Raw genomic sequence first — 20017 nt, 5'->3', positions numbered from 1 at the left:
AAATGTTTACATTAGGCTATGTTATTGTATTGAGTAAAAGTTGTAGTAACCTACTAACCTGGTGTAAGCTTGCACTACATTGCATCATTGATATATTGAAGCCTGAAAAGTCAATATTTTTATGCCGGTAGCCATCTTCGTTTGGTCTTTTTTGTAGTTCTATGCACAAAGTCTTTCCTTCGTGCTTTCATCCACCGCATATTCCCCACACGTGATGCACATGTTTATATTACCCACATGCACATGGTCAAAATAATACCACTGTACACTGTACAGCGCCTGCCTTTGTGTTTTTTTTTTATTTCTTTGTTTGCAAGGGCAAAGCGGTCATTGATCAGACATTGGATATTTTCACTTAAAAGAACTTTATTTTATCGGCAGAAACCAACGCTTCCATCTACACACAATATCATGAAGTGCTCAAGTGGAGAACCTAATAGTTGGTATGAGAAAAATTGACAAAAAGCAAACAAGTCATGTAGGAATATCGAAACTTAAAGAGGTAATTTCAGCATAGAAATATTTTTCAACTCTTCTGGTGCTTTTTCAGTCCTTATTTTAAGAGATCATTGTTTCCAAGCTCGGTTTTACAGAAATGCTTGTGCTTGAGACCTATTGGTTTCTCTAGTTGATAAAAAATCCCTTTCTATGATTGCATGCAATAAGCCTCTCTAATATCTTCTTACAAATACTATATAAGTAAAGATTACGACTTCAGTACTTTTGATATTTAAAAGTTTGCTTACCCTACCACAGGGCTTCCCAAACTTTTTTGCTCGCGACCCCTTTTAATCTCCTAAAATGTTTCGCCGCCCCTTACGATTAAAACGACGAACAGTGCGAAATATACATTTGTGATATTTATTAAAAAGCTTAAAATTAAATCTAACGAAAACCAAAAACAATTTACCGTTCTCAGTTCAGTTTGTTTTTATTTATTTCTGACCATAACAACAAATCCTATGGGCATCCTACTGGAAACAAAACAAAAAAGCAAACACATTTATTCAGTGTGATGGGTGTGACTGCTTTCTGCCACAAAGCAAGTCCACCCATGGCTCAATGTTAGTTAAATCTGGTCTCAAGGCGGTTTCTATGTTGCTTAGGTTGAAACAGTAGGCGAAGTGAGAACATTTCAGATAAATCATTTTGAAATTTTGGTTTCCAGATGTTCAATTTTTTAATGAATGCATCAATTTTAGATTTCAATGCAAAATATTGATGTTTTCTCCTAGGAAAGACAAATTAAATTCGTTTAGTTTTTCAAGCAAATCTGACATTGGTATAATGTTAAAAGCTAGATGTCATTGAGAAATGGTGGACCAAGAGTGAATTTTATTCTGTTGGAAAAATCACGATTTCGGTTTTCAACGTTAAATGGCTAGCCATATTAAAGCTTTGACTTTTGAAAGCCACCTCACTTCACGATGCAGTAAAAGAGTTTTTAACTCCGACTCTATTTCACCTCATAAATTTTAAAAAATACGGGCAGCCTATTGAGTGCGCGACTCTTAATAAAGTTAATAACTGTCACAGCATCTTGTACAGAAGTGTTAATATGCAGTACCTTTGTAAATTGGTATACTCTCTGCGACCCCTGAAGTTCGTTACGCGACCCCCAGTTTGGGAAGCCCTGCCCTACCAAACACCAAGTTTAGGACGTTTGCTCAAGTTTTTAAATTTTCTTTTCAATTGCGAAAACACTGAAAAGTTTAGTCATACCCGGGTAATCAAGTCACCAACTATGTCAAACCGCTTTTTACTGGTTCTAAATGTTTTGTTCTGTTGCATTTTTTTTCCAATTTATTCGAATTTTGTCTGATTAAGCAGTTTTGACTACTATTAGAATGTTTATTTTTAGTGCTATCATTACAACTTAATTGCTTGTATAGAAAACAGCGTAAGCTTCATAAATCCCGAAAGCCTGAAATAATAATGTTTAGTTTAGAGAGCAATGTTACAAAGTTTAAATTAGTGAGCTTGTGTTACAGTAAGCTTTAAAAACTTACTTTTCAATGATCTACACACGCTTCAAGTGAAACTTTTAGTTTTGTTTGTTTATTCGTTTTGCAGAGAAATAAACATTCTCACTTTCTGTATAATAGAAACAATACACATCGAGGCCACAAAGCTATAGAGCTTGTCGCTACTTCGTGTATCAAACTTGCATGGGTAGCTTAATGACATTTTTCTTAATCTGTGGTGCTATTAAATATTGATGCAACGATGAAAACTAAAAACCGCAGCATGGCTTTCAGTCACCTAGAAATTTGTCAGCCTACAGAAACATCATGCACAAAATCACAAGTTAGATGGCAATGATCTCAGTGCAGAGTGGCCAATGCAGCAGTTTGTGAGACCAATTCAAATCGTTCGAATGGAAAAACTACAAATTAGTTTTTTGTTTGCGTACCACAAACGTTAAAATTTGAAAGCAACTACATAAACAATTTGAGACATTCCTCTATAGCTTTGCGCAGAGGCGATATCGTAGTCAATGAGGTTTATCCGAGACGCGATTATTGCTAGTTGAAAACTATTCCCAATACCCCGCCCTGACGACGTGAAAAACCGTCGGCTGTGGCAATTTCTGAAGGGTTCTCCGGAACTCTTAACCTTTTTATGAATAATTTGCTTGTTGAGAGTGTGGGCGATTCCTGGAAAGAACGCGCCGGTGACCAAACCAAGTAACAAATTACAATTTGTATAGAATAAAAAATTATCTTACCTGCAAGGTTTGTTCCCAGGGTTTAGCCCAGGAGTATCGACGTTGAATTCTGAGCGTCGCTCGATCAGAAACAATTTATTGTCAGTGATGTTTATATGAAAAGTTTATTATTGTTGTTGTTGAAAAATGTTCTCTATATTTTTAATAACGATGCTACCATACTGTCAGTTCAATTAAAAAACAACTAATACATTTATAGATTGATGCTTAGTTAATTTTTTTTTTAATATGAAATTTTCCAGTTCTTACAGAGCTATTTTCTGAACGGAAGTGTTTTGAAGCCTGAAATGTTGTCGGACAAGCTTGATGACGTGTTTGAAGTTTGAACTGTTCTGTTAGATACAACAGTCAAACTGAATCGACATTTTGAGAACAAATCTTGTGCTCCGTCCAGCGGTTGTGATAATTGCTGTGTAAGCCAGTTAGCATGATTGATGAGTTGCAGTGGAGTACTGTGACAATTTTTTTGAGTGTTTACTTTTTGTCAGCTGGCTTTCAATACATACTAAGTTTGTAGTTTGCTCTATAGCTATTAAGATCTATCTAATAAACTGATGTGATATAAAGATATAAAGAGCCACAGTGCAAATCAAGAATGTATTTGAAAGTTTTTAAAACAAGTAAACACCCAAAAAATAGTTACCGCACGCCACTTGTTGGTTGGTTTTTAATCTTTATCTTCGGGCTGACAAATCATCTGATAGGTAATTCCTGGCAGTTTCGCATACTTGTAGAGATTTTAAACCACTAACGCAGGGCCGGTTACCGAGATTGACAAAGTGAAGTTTCCGATAGTTGTTGAAGTGTTGTTGCAGGGTTATTATTCTATCAGCTGAATGGAGAGCAGTCCTGAAATGCGTTGCTCATGCCCAGGGGCGTTGACAGGGAGGGTCTAGGTGGTACCTTTGGACCCGGGCTCGGAATATTTAAGGGGCCCGGATTTAAAAAATTCCCTTCGACTTCAAACATTATCAAGATCTTAATATAATCAGATCTCAAGGAATTGCCATCAGAGGTTAAAACAGCAATTTCAGCGGTCAGATGGTAAAGTACCGGGCCTTCTTCTGGGTACCGGGCCCACTTTAGCTTTTTGGTGATGAAATAGCCACTTCAGCCACCAAACAATAAAATAAGAATTTAGTCTAGTAGCCTATAGTGATTTCACTAACCACGAATATTTAGTGAAATAACCCGAAACACGAATTTCAAAATAAACCGGCTAATATTTGTTCAAACTCAAAAAATGAAATGGCACAGGTAAGTAGATTGCTATCCCTATTTCTGCACTAAAAATTAGACCAAAAGCACTTTTCAGATTGCAGCAATCAGCAAATGTTTGACCTAGGCCCAAACACATTTCCCAAATCAAATGGAAAACTTTCTGACTGTCTGCACCAACTTTGCTGTTAATTCTCTTCTTGTGAGCCTAGAATAACCAGTGAAACATCAATGGAATTGGGAAGTAATACTCTAGCGCCATGTGACAAATAAAAGTTTTAAAAAGCAACCGCTAGGTGGAGATAGTAAGTTTTGCGGTTAAAGAAATTTTAAGATAGCGCAAGATTTGTTAAATGACCATGCTCAAATGAAAACAATAAAAGTTTGTACACAAAATTTATATTCATAACATTGTCGATGAAGGGAGCCCAAAAATAAATTGGTACCAGGCCCGAGAAATCCTGTCAACGGCCCTGCTCATGCCCAAATCCCGAGAGCCAAACCAACGCCACCTGATCTTGAGCCGGGTGCTTAACCACAGAGCTAACGGGCATCATGAAATGCTTTGACATTGCTGAGTGTTCTCCCCCTTTGTCCACAGTCCAGGTAAGGAAGACCATTGGATGGTAGATATCTACTTGCTCATTTCAATATTGTTTTTATATCACGATAGTACGCAAAAGCATGCAAACATTTCTGATATTAGCAATGAAGTATTAGGTCTACTACTTTGAAGTACTCATTGCCCATTTGCAGAACCAGCATTTAATAATGTATATGTTATGTTACAAATAAATTTGAACATAACATGTTTTTTCTTTGCAAAATATTTTATGCAAAAGGCAGTTTAAGAAGGAGTGGCATCTATCATACTTTGTTTAGAAAACTTTGTTTCAGTTTTAAACAACTTAAGCGTCATCTGACGGTAGGATTGTTTTTGAAAACATAATGAAACAGATAGCAATTAATATTAACTAAAAAAATACTTTTTATTATTGATTCTTCTAGCTTTATGCTAGAGCGTGTTGAATAAGCTTTTTCTAAAAATTAATTGATTGTGGAAATGTTTATCTTCTGATAGAATAGAAAGCTTCCTTTGATGCTTAATCATGGCTCCCATCTTCGTAGGCTATGTTTGCAGAGGCTTCAGCTGTTGTCGCAGGTCAGGTCTTCGTAGTTGTTTTTTTTTAAATAATTTTAAATTTTTTGCTCAGTAAAGCTTATTATTGTAATTGTGAACTATTTTATTCACAAGGTGCCGCTGAATGGAAAATTGCCAATAAACGCATTGCTCAAGCACCCATCCCGAGAATCGAACCAACATTGCTGGGTCTTGCCTTGTGATCGTTGGCAAAGTTTAGTGCATATCTAATTGAGATATCAAGCCGATAAGTTGAAAGCTATGAAGATGATTTGATGATTCTGAATCCAATGATTTGTAGGCCAAGCAATAGTTTGATTATATTAAGCAATGAAATGAAAAGCAATGAAAGAATGCTGGTAGTTATTGTGCAAAGGTCCAAAAGTCAAATACTTTACAACAATAGATGATTTCATTGTGCAAAACATAGAAGTGAGCGGGTGGTTTCTATCGTTGAGTAACACAAAAAACTCAGATATTTATTACTAAAGGCAAAGGCCAGCTTGTGTTGTTTAACGCTATGTTTTGTTTTTGAAACTAATCGTTAAAAGTGAATCCCAGGTTTCTTTTTTTCTTCACCAAGAATATGGCAGTTGAGTTGCGTAAAAGATGCGACTAGCGAAACTGTTTTACTTTTTCTTATCCTTACTTGTCTGGGTTTACCAGGTGGATACAATTAATCCCTTGTGGATTGTGTCAACATAATTTGTTCATTTCGTGATTAAACACACTAGGAAAGCTTTGTGTTATAAGAGTGTTTTAGTGGCTTGGTCCACAATTATCACAACCGCTAGATGGAGCACATGGTTTGTTCGCAAATACCAATTTGGTTTCACCTTTGGTCTTACTGTACTTGTTTTATTTAGTAGGACTAGTTCAAACTTTAAAAACGTCATCAAGGTTGTCGGACAACATTTCAGGCTTCAAAATACTCACATTAAGAAAATACCTCGGTAGAACAAAGAAATTTTAGTATGGATAAACATTTTAGTGAAGATCAATCAATCTATAAATTTATTTTATTATTATAATTTTGTTGCAGGCAAGACTTTGTCCACAGCAACTACACAAAACAAGCAAACTAGACAGTATGACCAACAGACCAATTAATGATCAAGATAAAGAGCCTGCTGATCACTACGTAACACTATTTTTTTGATGCTGCTTAATATTTCTTTGGGTGCTGAATTCGCAATTCTTATTAGTTTTTTTGTATCATGGATGCTTTTTGATATAAGCACACCTTTTTGCTGTTTCCGATAATCTATATTGTTTGTTGTGTTTATACCTCTCATGCTGCTCAAGTAATAGATTTTAACTCGTAGCGATCTTCTGTTAGATCTATTTTGAACACAACAATCACAATTAAACAGTAACTGGTTAATCACAAGTTTTAAAACCAACACAACACACTATTTTCAAAGATTTAAGAAGTTAAAAAATGCAGGCTACTGTTGAACGAGCTTTATTGACCAAAAATATCTTTCCGTATCAAAAACCATAAGCAATCTCCTATAGTTGCACTGCCCCAGTAGCCCTGATACCGTTTTTGTATTGGCTGAATAGGCCTATCGTGGAGAAACCTCTCACTTTGTTTCACGCTAGTCTTTAAAAGTTTCTTGAACAAAATCAAGATGAAAATATAAAAAATCAAGTTAAGACATGCGGCATCTTATCCTTTGGTAACTCGTGATCAGTGTCTTTACTATCTCTTTGTAGCCTACTTTGGATCTTTTCTGTTTCCTAAAAAAATACATCAAACACACTTCAAAAAGCTTTCCGTGGTTTTGTCTATTTAAGACACTTTTTCCTCCAAAGATCTTAACGTCAACATGGTAGTTATTTAGGGCCCCAAAAATACCGTAAATTTGACCAACAATTTTGGAAACATTGTTTTGATTTCTTGAAAAAACTTCTTGAAAACCAAAGCTTCATCAAGTTGCTTTACCAAACGTAATTTTATATAAAAAAGCGGTAATAACACTTCTTCCAGGCTTACCAGCGGCTCGTTGACAAAATTATACTTTCCTGGTGTCAGTTCTTCCCTAGAGGCCCATTGAATCTTTTGGTCGTGCTCTCCATCAGCACCGCTGATCCCAAAGCAAAGAAAATACGAGCAGACCGATGTGTGGCCTATTCACTGTAGATTAGACCCAACAAAAGGGCCAACATCTTAAAATAACCACAAATATACCACTTAAATTTAATACAGTTTAGTTTAAGCCAGAGGTGACGAACCTGCGGCCCGTCAAAGAATTTTTTGCGACCCGCAAAACAATTTGACAATCGCTCAGGCATTAAAGACAAAAGATATCTCAAATCTGCTTTATACCTTCACCGGTACACCTTTCCTTTGCTATTTTCTTGCCTTAAACACTAAGTTTCAGGGTTTAAAGTTAGAAAATAGGAAAGCTATAAGGTAAAGTTGTGAATATGCTATTCACCAACTTTACCTTGTATTTTTGGTCGATTCCAATCTATGACGTCACGATTAAAAAGTTGTGTGGCCCGATAACTCATGTGTAATTGACAAAGTGGCCCGCGACCACAAAAAGGTTCGTCACCCCTGGTTAAGCAATTCCTTTGTCTTGAGTAAACAAAAAGACTTGACGGATGTTTATTTCCATTATGAAGTAAAACTGCTTTATGGCTTTTAGTGAAACTGGCAATAAAAAGTTTCCACTGCGTTGGGTCATGTTCTGTTCCAACAAAATTAATCAAATCATTCACATCTCTGCAATAAAAAAGATCCTGAACTACATCTGAAAAGTCCAAGCTTTTTCAGAACCCTTCAAAAACCTTTAAGATTATATTTACACTACAGCTGCTACCAATACGAGGGGAGCCTAGCAGACCTTGGCCTGGTCGCGAAAGTTTTTTTCCCACGAGATTTCTGTCTCATTTGCATATTTTGGTAAAAGTTTGTATTAAAACCGTGTGAATGCAACATTTTCTCATTGGCACGGTTGGTTCGGTGGTTTCATCCTCTGACTAGTGTTCGTGAGAACGAGGGTTCGACGCCCGTCGAAGTCAAACTATTTTTTTTTCTTTAAAATAATTTTTGCGGTGCACAAGAGCTTTTCAAAAAAGTAGGGTTAGGGAAAGCTTATATTTTATTATCATTGCAGAATTTCATTGGCAAATAGTTATTTCGCAATCTGAATCAACCAATCTCTCAAAACACTTTCGAAAAGTCTTACTTTTAGAGTGACTAGAATCAATGAGACAGAAATCTCGTGGGAAAAAAAATTTCGCGGCCTGGTCCCCACCAATTGGCATCCCAAAATACAGTTTATGTGCTGTCTATTAGACCCACTTGCTTTATTTCAATATTTTTTTGTAAAATTATCATATTCACACACATAACAAAAACAATCAGGTGAATTTCTGCAATTACATTAAAAAAGCAGTTGCGCTGCTATGGTAGCCTATAGTCTACTGGGAGTTCTAAAACTTTTGTTTACGACCCCTTTCAATTTATTAAATTTGTTTAAGAATTTTTCTTCAAAGTACCGTACCGAGATGTTAAGAAAACCTCGATTTACAAAATAAAAATGTTGAAAGAGTATTCAAGGACATTGTGCTTTTATTATGAAGTATTTTTTTAAACGGTTATAAAAATTGTCCTTCTAACAATTATTAACGATCAATGATAGAACAAAATTAATTGCATTTTTGGAATCAGTTCCTCGAAATCATCCAGAAACAATAAAAACACAGAAGTAAAAAAATAAATGAAAATTTGTTGCATAGTGCAATGTTTAAAGTAGTCTGATCCGAATACAGCGCTGAATAAAAACAACAAGTTCTTTCTTAAAAAGGGGTCAAAAATTGGTCACAGCGGTAAACCATAATCTCTTCGTGGGAAAATTGTAACGTAAGATTCCCAAATCCGTTCGTCTGCATGCAATGACCCAAAAATAAACACACTTTCGAAACGTCTATTCAAACAGTGTATTCCAGTAAAATTAGCCCGAGGCTATCGAAAATAGGTGTAACGCCTACACCTCTAAAAAAACTGTCACTACAATACAGATTAATTGGATAAAAGACGGAACTTTTGTCCAGCTAGCAAGCACTAAGCCAACAGTTAAATGAGCGGCCAACTTTCAAGCAATCATTTTACGAATGACCAGAATAGATATCAATATCTCAAATTCACGTATGCAGTACTGTGACGCAATAATGAAAAACAATTATGAAGTCATTCAACAGGTGTTCGAGCTAGTGAACCAATGCATTCATGTTTAAACAGGCCCAAACAGGTCCAAACAGATTTAAACAGGTCTGACACAAGTCTTATTAACGCTGGTGCAATTTTGGCACATTTTCTAGCAACTTCCATGACGTAATATTCAGTAGACTTGAACTGTTTTTATATGACGTTTGAATAGGTGAAAATTGTCGGGAACAAAAATAATAATATTAAGTTTCAATAAATTTGATATTTACGTGCGCTCACATAACGTGGTAGCCTACTGTAGATGTGTAACATTCTAACGATTTTAATTTGTTAGCGATGCACTATATAAAGTGAGCGCATTTTCTGCCAAATCTCCAGTTCATTAGACAAACAGTTATGTATATAAACACTGAAATACTTAACCGACTCAACAAGAAAATTGTCTCAGGCTCTAGCGAGACCTGTGGGTCCCGAGAATCTTTAAAATGTTGAGGAGAAAATAACAAACCAAAAGATTTTCTACAATTAAAAACAATGTCATGTTTGGAGGCATGATCGTCATAGCAGTTTAAAAGATCTTTGAGACCATGTAAACTAGGAGAAAAGCAACAAATATCATCTGCAATACATTATGTGATTAACACAAACATTGAAATGTAGTCAAGTCAATGGTCAGCTAAAGCTATTCTCTTCGCCAAACGACGTATGAGCTTGCAGCAACCGTCGATGCACGATCTATTTGTTCGAACGGATGGATAAACATAACCACCGTTGAAAGTTTTCAAACCACGTTCAATCCAACATAATTTTGTTCATCTATAAAACTGCTTGCTTCCAGGTAACAAAGTACACCTTGAATGGATGGAAAAAGTACCATTCTTACAAGGGTTGGTACCACCCACTGGTGTTGTACGCGTCAATGAAATGAATTAACGGCGTCAGAGCGAATTGCCTAATAACTTTACTACGTAAAGTACTCCGTCAGCTATTAACGAAATTGACGGCGTCAGCGTCAGCGCTAATTTCTAGCGTTATTTTAGCCAGGGTCTCACAAGACGGAAGTATTTCAACCAAGTTTAGGCTAACAATAGCTATAAATAAAGAGTAGGTTTAATGTTTTGAGACTGTATTGTAATTAGCTGCTTTAGCTTATTTGTTATTTCCTTGTAGAAACACAAGCATTTCAAAACTTTTGTCTGACAATCTGCTGCGTTTAGGACGCATTATGTCCTTTCCAAGTGAAAACATGCGTTCCACAGCAGCGCTGGATGATATTGGTGTGTTGTATTTCAAAAACAAGTCTTGAAAACGTTTATTTGGAAAGGTATCACTGTTCCAAGCGTGCTGTGATGGCTTAGTTAGCATATACAAATCTTATTTTCACCTCATAAATTTTAAAAAATACGGGCAGCCTATTGAGTGCGCGACTCTTAATAAAGTTAATACCTGTCACAGCATCTTGTACAGAAGTGTTAATATGCAGTACCTTTGTAAATTGGTATACTCTCTGCGACCCCTGAAGTTCGTTACGCGACCCCCAGTTTGGGAAGCCCTGCCCTACCAAACACCAAGTTTAGGACGTTTGCTCGCGTTTTTAAATTTTCTTTTCAATTGCAAAAACACTGAAAAGTTTAGTCATACCCGGGTAATCAAGTCACCAACTATGTCAAACCGCTTTTTACTGGTTCTAAATGTTTGGTTCTGTTGCATTTTTTTTCCAATTTATTCGAATTTTGTCTGATTAAGCAGTTTTGACTACTATTAGAATGTTTATTTTTAGTGCTATCATTACAACTTAATTGCTTGTATAGAAAACAGCGTAAGCTTCATAAATCCCGAAAGCCTGAAATAATAATGTTTAGTTTAGAGAGCAATGTTACAAAGTTTAAATTAGTGAGCTTGTATTACAGTAAGCTTTAAAAACTTACTTTTCAATGATCTACACACGCTTCAAGTGAAACAATTAGTTTTGTTTGTTTATTCGTTTTGCAGAGAAATAAACGTTCTCACTTTCTGTTTAATAGAAACAATACACATCGAGGCCACAAAGCTATAGAGCTTGTCGCTACTTCGTGTATTGAACTTGCATGGGTAGCCTACTGACATTTTCCTTAATCTGTGTTGCTATTAAATATTGATGCAACAATGAAAACTGAAATCCACAGCATGGCATTCAGTCATCTAGAAATTTGTCAGCCTACAGAAACATCAAGCACAAAATCACAAGTTAGATGGCAATGATCTCAGTGCAGCGTGGCCGTGGCCAATGTAGCAATGTTTGTGAGACCAATGTTTATGGCCAATGCACTACTAGGCTGTCATTCATTACTACATGTGTGCTTCTCTCTGTTTTTGTTTTATTTTCTACTATTTGTTTTTTGGGTTTTGTGGCCGTGCTAACTACTGATACATAGCCTACTACATAATTTTTCATTCAGGCACGTTTTAAACCTTTTCTATATCGATTTTTGTAGTTAGTATCTTTTTCGTCCCGGACGCGGACGAAAAATAAAATGATTGATTGAATGTTTGTGAGACCAACCTAAATCGTTCGAATGGAAAAACTGCAAATTAATTTCTTCTTTGCGTACCACAAACGTTAAATTGTGAAAGCAACTACATAACCAATTTAAGACATTCCTAGTGAAAAGTACGGTGCCTACTCAGTCTCAAAAAGAAAATTATCAGCGGAATTCTCGGCGAAAAGTACGGTGACCTACTCAGTCTCAAAAAGAAAATTATCAGCGGAATTCTCGGCTCTGAATTGGGGAAAATCAGTCAGTTTGTTGTTCTGCAGTGAAACGAAATCAAAACTTGGTCAGGAAAGTTGAAATTAAGAATTCTCAGCAAAATAAAAATAATCAGTTTTAGAAACAGTAAATTTGCTAGCTGCCAGTGAAAAGTACGGTGACCTACTCAGTCTCGAACCATTCGATAATTTAAAGAAAGGAAACTCGTCAACCTCAAGTCTTTAGTACCCTACCCAATCAACACGGAATACTTTAATACCCAATCTTTACCCTAGCTAACCTTTCCCACCCCTATCAAGCACCGGGATTCGCAATTCCAGCCCGGGCTTGTTACCCCCATCTTTACCCCGAAGATCACACTAATTTTTGGTTTACGATGAAAGAAGATCAAAAAAGACTTTAAAAACTGTAATTATTTGTGTTTTGTTGTTTTATAGTAATTTTCATAAATAAATTCAATTCCAGTTGCAACACTTAAAAACCAAAAAAATCCTAGCCTAATTTTTGAACATCTTTGCATCAATATTGTCAGTTTTTATCAATTCGAATAATTTTAGTTATATTGTGTAACCAGCTTGTGTGCTTTCTAAAATTTCTGTAAAAATAAGCTAATTGACCCATCTAATGTACCCAAATTTTCACCCATTTTGACCATTTTCTTTATCATAGCCTTTTAGCATTAATTCTTCGAAAATCCTAGTGTTGCCAGTGATCTTTCAATATAAATTTATTTCTTTCTTCTTAATCTTAAATTAAACGTTGTTCATATTTTCTTTTTATCCGGAATCTTTCATCCTTGAACTAAACTGATTGTTTTCTACCAATTTTGCGACCTTTTGACTTGTATATTTTATTGTTGTCCTGTATTTTAGCCGTAAAGTATCTCGTATGGTCACTCTGCCAGCTGGCATAAAGTTTAATGGTGACATCACAATCGAAAATTCAAACAATTGCTCTCAAAGCATTAATTATCCTTTTTCAATCTATCAATCAATCAATCAATGTTTTATTTGTCAGTAACAGGAACATAGGTACATGTTTGAAATATGCAATATACACAGTACAAAAGTTACACAGGTTCCCATACCGACAGGGAGACAACGAGACGACCATACGGTCTACTAGTCAATTGCCACCCTACGGAAATTACGATTTTGCCATTTAAAATAAGCTTACAAGAGAAAAATAATAATTGAAACGTTCCCGCGCTTCAATAACAGCATACGCACAAAAAAAAAAAACATATTGATGATAACGTAGGCCAAAACACAAAATTCCATGAAGCAAGCAGAGAATAATAAAGTTTTCGAAGCAACTGACAAGTTGGTTTCCATAACATATCACTTACGATGCACTGTATAGCTTTGTAAAATTAACGTTTTGATCTCTTTTTTGAAACAATGAAATGATAATCTGAAATAATCTGTCTCACTAATTCGTAATCAAACTTTGTTTTCTTTTCAACTTTAACCGACATTTCCATTTTAGTATTATTCATTAACATAGAATCAACGTAAATTTTTTTTTTTTTTTTTTTTTTTTTATTTGTCAATTCTTTAGCAAATCTCTGATTCAACCCTCAATTCGATTGCAATCTGTCACTTGTTATTTAAATTGTTAGTTAACTCTCCAAAACATAGAAACGTCGCTTTAAACTTTAAACAATTTGTAATAACCAGCTTTTTAGAACTATTTTATTTAAACCATGTCTCGCTTTTCAAGTCGTACAGGTTTGAAGACTTCTAGAAATAACCTGGCCGGCAGGCGCGGATTTATGGGGGGGGGGCCCAGGGGGCCCGGGCCCCCCCCGAAATTTTGTGAAAAATTGTATGTTTCCGCATCAAATGGTTTGATATGCTTCTAAACAGCTGATATTAGTCCCTCGGCATCACAATTGATGAAAATGGTTGTTTTAATGTCTATTTTCTAGCATATCGTATATGTCGTAGTATCATTGTTCATATCTGTTTAGCTTTTTCTTTCTTTTTAATTGATTTTCAAATTTTCTGGCACCCCCCCGAAAAAAACTCTTAGATTCGCGCCTGCTGGCCGGTGTTGGTTTCTCCTTCCCACCTTCTCAGTCCACTAGCTTAGGCTGGCCGACGAGGAAGCAGGTTCCTGTGAGTGGTCACTCACTCAACCCAGATGGTGAAGCCTCCCCGGTAGACTCACTGCTTTTTGCGAACTCGTCACTTCGTCACGGTGGCGAGTGTCCGATCCGCAATTCCGCACCACATCGTGGCTACTCCACCCATTTCGAGCCCCCCTTTCCGAGGTCAAATAGACTGCAGTCCGTCTGCCCTATTCACCTCACCCTCCCGAATCTATTCCCCCTTCTCTGTCCTTTCTCCACTTGCAGGAGGGCATCTCAACCTTACCGAGATGTGCAGGCGTATCAGGACCATATGCGAGCATTTCATGGTTCGCGCGCCGAGTTCCTGATCACCTGCAGCAGGTGCTGCCGTGTTCTCCCTCGAGCTTACAAGCTGGATGGGGCCCAAGAGCACTGGCAATCCTGCCCCGAGGGCCTTCAATTGCCAACCTGCCTTCCCTGGCCGAGCAATGACCCGACACCCTCGGAGAGCCAAACCAGACCCCCTATGATGACCAAGCCTGGGCTTTCCTACACCTCTGTTGTCAGGCGTGGAAGGCGCCGGCCCTCAATTGCAGGCGCATCGGTCGAGGGGTCATCCCCTCTTCCTCCTTCCTCTGTCATCCGTTCTCAAGTCTTCTGGCGCCAAGGCCTAGACAACACTTCCACTTTGCCCCCCCCGCCTGACTTTATGCCTGAACTTTTCCGTACTGTTCTATCTCATCCAGGCAAGACTTCGCTCAGCCCTGCTGACACTGATAGCTTGCCTGACCTAGATGTGTTGTTTCTTCCTCGTCTGTCTTCGGCCGGACCTGGGTCGGAAAGTGGGGACTCTTCCGACTCGTCTGACTCGTCGAACAGCGAATCTCTTTCCTCTTCCTCCAATTCTTCGCCCGATAGCCCGACCAAGGACTGTTACGGCCTTACTGTTAGCGCGAACCCTTTTCTACATGTACCTCTGCGCAAGCCGACCTCCACCGGAGCCGTGGCAGTGGACTCGCTCGGTTTATCCAAGCCGGCTTCGCGTCCCTCTTCTTCTTCTTCTCTGCCTCTGACGGCTTCCACCGGAGCTGAAGCTGGGGACTCAATCAGCTCTTCCAAGCCGCCCATGCAGACTTCTTCTTCCAAGTCTCTCCAACGCTACCCATCTCACTCCTCCTTACCCATTAATCCTGTTTCCATCCCTCTAATACAACCTTGTACCTCGACGCTGTCTGCTGAAGCCCAGCCTTTTACCCCACCTACCCAAACCACCCACTCTAATTTCCTGTCAACTATCCCTTTCCAAACCTTGACTCGACCCCGAAGTGACGCCATGGCATGCAACCAAGCCACGATTGACTCCGGACTCCCGCAGACTACCCCAGGGATGTCCACCACACCCAACACTCAACGATCCATCCAAGACCCTGTTGAACTTGTCAGGGAAAGTAAGACGAAGAGCTCCAGGCGGGCTCTTTGCAGTTTAGTGAACCTTACTTTAGCGGGTGGCATAAATTTCGACCAGTTCTGCATTGAATTGGAAGAGTGGACCGCTGGCACTTCGCCGCCCAAGAGGACACGTCCTCGCAAACCACGCTTCAATCGTGGCGCCCGGGCTCGCGCGTCTCGCCGTCGTTCGAACGGGGGTTCCCCTCGGTCGGACGGCGGGGGTTCGCGCGGGAACGGAGCCCGATATCGTAGCGGCGTGGGGTTGCGAGCCGCCTTCTCGCGGGACGCGAAGGGAACGGTCCGCCGGATCGTTGAAGGCAAAAACAGTGACCGTCGTTGCGAAATCCCTCCTCAAGAAATTGAGGAGAGATTTCGACGCGACATGACCGCTCCTGAAGCTGGGAGTTGCTCGCAGATGCCCGAGTGGATGAACGCCCACCGCTACGAGCATGACAATGTGAACCTCTCCCCTGTCGATGACGGTGAAGGTCCCATTACGGCCCGGGAGGTGGAGGCGGTCCTCCAGTCGCTTGATGTCGGTTCCGCCCCTGGTTCTGACGGATTGTCCTACGGTTTCTGGAAGACCCTGGACCCAAGAGGGGGACTCTTGGCCAGCCTTTTCGAGACCTGCCGGATCAACCGTCGCGTACCGGACCAGTGGAGAACCAGCAGGATCACTCTCATATGTAAAGACCCTGAGGGTGACCTGCACGACGTCAGCAACTGGCGGCCCATCTCCATCTGCCGAAACATATATAAGATTTACGCCGCCGTATTGGCCCGGCGCCTGCAGCGATGGGCGGTGGAGGGGAATGTTATCAGCCGAGAGCAAAAGGGTTTCATGCCCACGGAGGGCGTCTATGAGCATGTGTTCATGCTCGACACCATCCTCTCGGATGCACAGTCACGCAAAAGGCCTGTGTCGGTTGCGTTTCTGGACATCCGAAACGCCTTTGGCAGTGTCCGGCACGAGTGCATAGCCGAGGTCCTGCGTCATTTCGACGCCCCCACAGACCTCATTGAGTGCATCTCTGACATATACGTAGCTAACACCTGCACCGTCCGCTGCGGCAATGGTGAAACCGACCGTATCCCTGTGGGGCGGGGAGTCCGTCAGGGCTGCCCGTTGTCTGGGCTGCTATTCAATTTGGTCATCGAGGTGCTCCTCAGGGGCGTCCGTGACAAAACGGATTGCGGCTACAACCTTCCTGCCAAAGAAGACGACATTAAAGTGCGTTGTATGGCTTATGCGGACGACATCTGCCTCGTTTCTTCCGATCGCGAGCAGATGATCTCTCTCCTATCTTCTACCGAACCCTTCTCTTCCTGGTCCGGGCTACGGTTCAACCCACGCAAGTGTGGCACCCTTTCGTATGGGAAAGTGTCGGCGTCCCGTCTGCGGGCCGACCCGAAACCTTTCTCCCTTGCCGGGGAGAAAATTCGAGTCATCCCCAAGGGCGAGACGTATAAATACCTCGGCGCTCGAACCGGTTACGCCTCGGACGCTTCCCTAACCCAACCCTTCATCTCCACTCTGGAGAAGCACATTTTTCTATTAATGAAATCCTTTCTTACCCCAAGCCAGAAACTCCTGGCAGTCACCTCTATCATTCTCCCGTCCGCGTCATACCATCTGCGAGTGCGGCGCTTCAGACAGTATGAGCTTCTGAAGCTTGACCGACTGGTATTGCGGTGTTTGAAGGTGGCGTGGCGTCTTCCCAAGTGGGCGTGCAGCGCGTTCTTCTACTGTAAGCCTGCATTAGGAGGTTTGGGCATCCTGAACTTGTGTCGCGAAAGTGACACGCTTTCGGTAGCTCATGCTTTCAAGATGCTGACGTCACCGGACAACATTGTCTCTGCCGTCGCTCTCGGGCAGCTTAGGCGTCATGCCTGTCTGAGACTCGGCACTCCGGATCCCACGCCTGGTCACCTGGCCAGTTATCTAAACAGTGAACCCCCTCCCGACGGCGCCCGCTCTAGACCGTGCCCTACAGGCGAGAGCCTGTGGGGCCGTGTCCCGGCGGCCACCCGTCGTCTGAACGTACGCTGGTCCGCCCGCCCGGATGGCGGCCTTGAGTTGGCCGCGGGGAGCTCCACAATCACCCCTCCCTTAAGGAAAAAAGTGGTGCCGACCCTCCATCAACACAATGACTTGTGGTGGAGGAGACAGTGGGAATCCAAACCTGACCAAGGCAAGACGGTCAGTGCCCACTGCCTGTCCGGTTTCTCAAATTCCTGGACCCGGCGCCCGGAGCTCCTGGATCACGCGGACCGAGTATTTGCGTACAAAGCTAGATTGAATCTAATGCCACTTAAATCAAAACCAAGCCATGGCCGCCGTTACCTACCTGCCATGTGTCGTGCTTGTGGGAAAGCGGAAGAGACTCTCCCCCACATATTGAATCACTGCCCTACCGTGATGACTGTCGTCACGGAACGACACAATTCAGTATTGAGGGAGATCGTGGGGCACGTGCCTGCCGAATGGCAACCCGGGCTTTCCATAGATAGTACGGTTCCACAGCACGTGGAAGCGGGCGGTGCCGATCTGCGTCCTGACATCGTCTTGCAACGCCCTGACGGTGTCACGGTCGTATGTGACGTCACATGTCCGTTCGACAACGGCGCGGATTCTCTTCGAAAAGCCGCCGACAGGAAACACGACAAGTACGGCGAGTTATGTGTCAACATAAAGGAAGACAGGAAGCGCCCTTGCAGGGACGTCCTGTCACTTCCGTTTGTCGTAGGCTCCCTCGGGAGCTATGCCCCGACGAGCTCTCGAGCTCTGACGGCCTTGGGCGTTCCTTCTCGTGGGGTAGCAGAGGTGGCTAGAAAAGTGGCTTCCCTCTCAATCAAAGGATCCTTCCGCGTCTGGAAAGCTTGGAACGCCGGGCTCACTTGTGGAGGGGCTACGTCATAGAAAAGACGACTTCAGCGATCAGAAACTTATTCCCCAATAACAGAAACGTTGCAGTAAGTATCCGAGCGCGCAAGACAGCAAACCGTTTAGACGTCATAACCTTATATCAATTGTCTTAAAATTCATCACCTTATATCATCAACTTATGTCTATAAACCAGTGTCATCTTTTTTTATAACGCTCCAGTCTCATCAAACCCAAGCATTCAAAAATGAACAAAGGAAAGGAATAAAATGTCTAATGTACATGGTTTAACAGCAATTAAGTAACTTCAATCATCACTATATCTCTATGTATTAATCAATCAATTGTTTCGAATTATCTTACGCTGCCTTCGCCTTGTAACGCTGTTCTTGCCCGCTCGGATCAACCTCGCTCTGCTTTCAACGCATTGATCTACACGATCCCCTGATCAACTCGATGCAGCCTCAAAATTTCCACCCCAATTTTCTACTTTTTCCTGGTAATGTAGCCTATCAGTGCCTCTAGTTTCAACGCTAGCCTCCCCGACCCAGCTGGGCGAACCTGCGTCAACGTCTGGCCAGTGCACATCCGTGCTCGCCGAATTAAAGCTTACTCTTCTCCAGTGAGTATGTATTACAATCCCACCTATATTTTTTGTTTCTATTGATTAATCGAGCCTCTGCTCCACATTTTTATTTGAATTTTGTTTGCCACGAGAACCAAATTATCCTTAAATAGTTGACTCTCTTCCTCGTGGTAGACCCCAATTTTATCCGCTCTGCCTACTGGCAGACCGGGTATAAGAGTCAAGTACCTGCGCCGAGGTCGCGTGAGGGAGACGTGGGCGCCGCCCGGCGGTCAATTACTGCCGGTTCCAGCGTCCACACGCGACGGGTCGCCCGGCCCGTCGCAGGCCATCTTTCTAGGCAGTGCAGAAAGAGCCTGTCTCCCTGGCCCGCTCCGCCATTCTAAATTTGCGGACGGGTCATGTAACGTTTTCGATCCACACTCTCCCTCCACAGGTACCTCGACTCCCCAGCCTGGCCCCCGCGACCTAAGCTGGTGGACTTACCCCTGCGGGTGCATCGTCACCCCTAAATCACGCCGCTCCCCGCCGCCGCGGGGTGTGGCAGGCCGGTTTTTTAAAGTCTTCGACCTGGCTATGTTTGTTTGTGCTCTCTCGCCGTGTCAATTATTTGTACCCGTGCGCTGTTGATGCAAATAAAACAGTTTAACACGATATCGTAGTCAATGAGGTTTATCCGAGACGCGATTATTGCTAGTTGAAAACTATTCCCAATACCCCGCCCTGACGACGTGAAAAACCGTCGGCTGTGGCAATTTCTGAAGGGTTCTCCGGAACTCTTAACTATTTATGATCAAGTTACTACTGCCTAGAAAAACGTTCCGTTCAGAAATGGCTGAGAAGTGTGTGATTTTGCCGGGCCTTTTACTTGCCATGTGGGGTCGCAGCAGCCGCTCCATCATAAATATAATGTCAGTTACAGCTATTCTCTTCCCCAAATGAGATTGTAGCAGCTGTCGATGTACGGTGTGCTGGTTCGAACAAAGGGATAAACACTACCACAG

The 20017-nt window shown here is 41.3% G+C and overlaps 2 non-coding genes across 2 annotated transcripts; both read left to right on the top strand.

Moving 5' to 3' along the window:
- The first annotated feature begins 2468 nt into the window (after nucleotides 1-2468).
- LOC145765775 (U4 spliceosomal RNA) lies at nucleotides 2469-2609 on the top strand. The gene has a single exon (XR_014288648.1). It is a non-coding gene; the product is annotated as a U4 spliceosomal RNA (small nuclear RNA).
- A 17046-nt stretch (nucleotides 2610-19655) lies between these two features.
- On the top strand, nucleotides 19656-19790 carry LOC145765749 (U4 spliceosomal RNA). Its single transcript, XR_014288627.1, has one exon. It is a non-coding gene; the product is annotated as a U4 spliceosomal RNA (small nuclear RNA).
- The last annotated feature ends 227 nt before the right edge of the window (nucleotides 19791-20017 follow it).

Source organism: Aplidium turbinatum, chromosome 2 (genome assembly GCF_918807975.1).
Source record: "Aplidium turbinatum chromosome 2, kaAplTurb1.1, whole genome shotgun sequence".
Taxonomy (NCBI): Eukaryota; Metazoa; Chordata; class Ascidiacea; order Aplousobranchia; family Polyclinidae; genus Aplidium; species Aplidium turbinatum.
The sequence above is the reverse complement of the archived record's forward strand: the minus strand, read 5'-3'. Positions and strand labels throughout refer to the sequence as shown.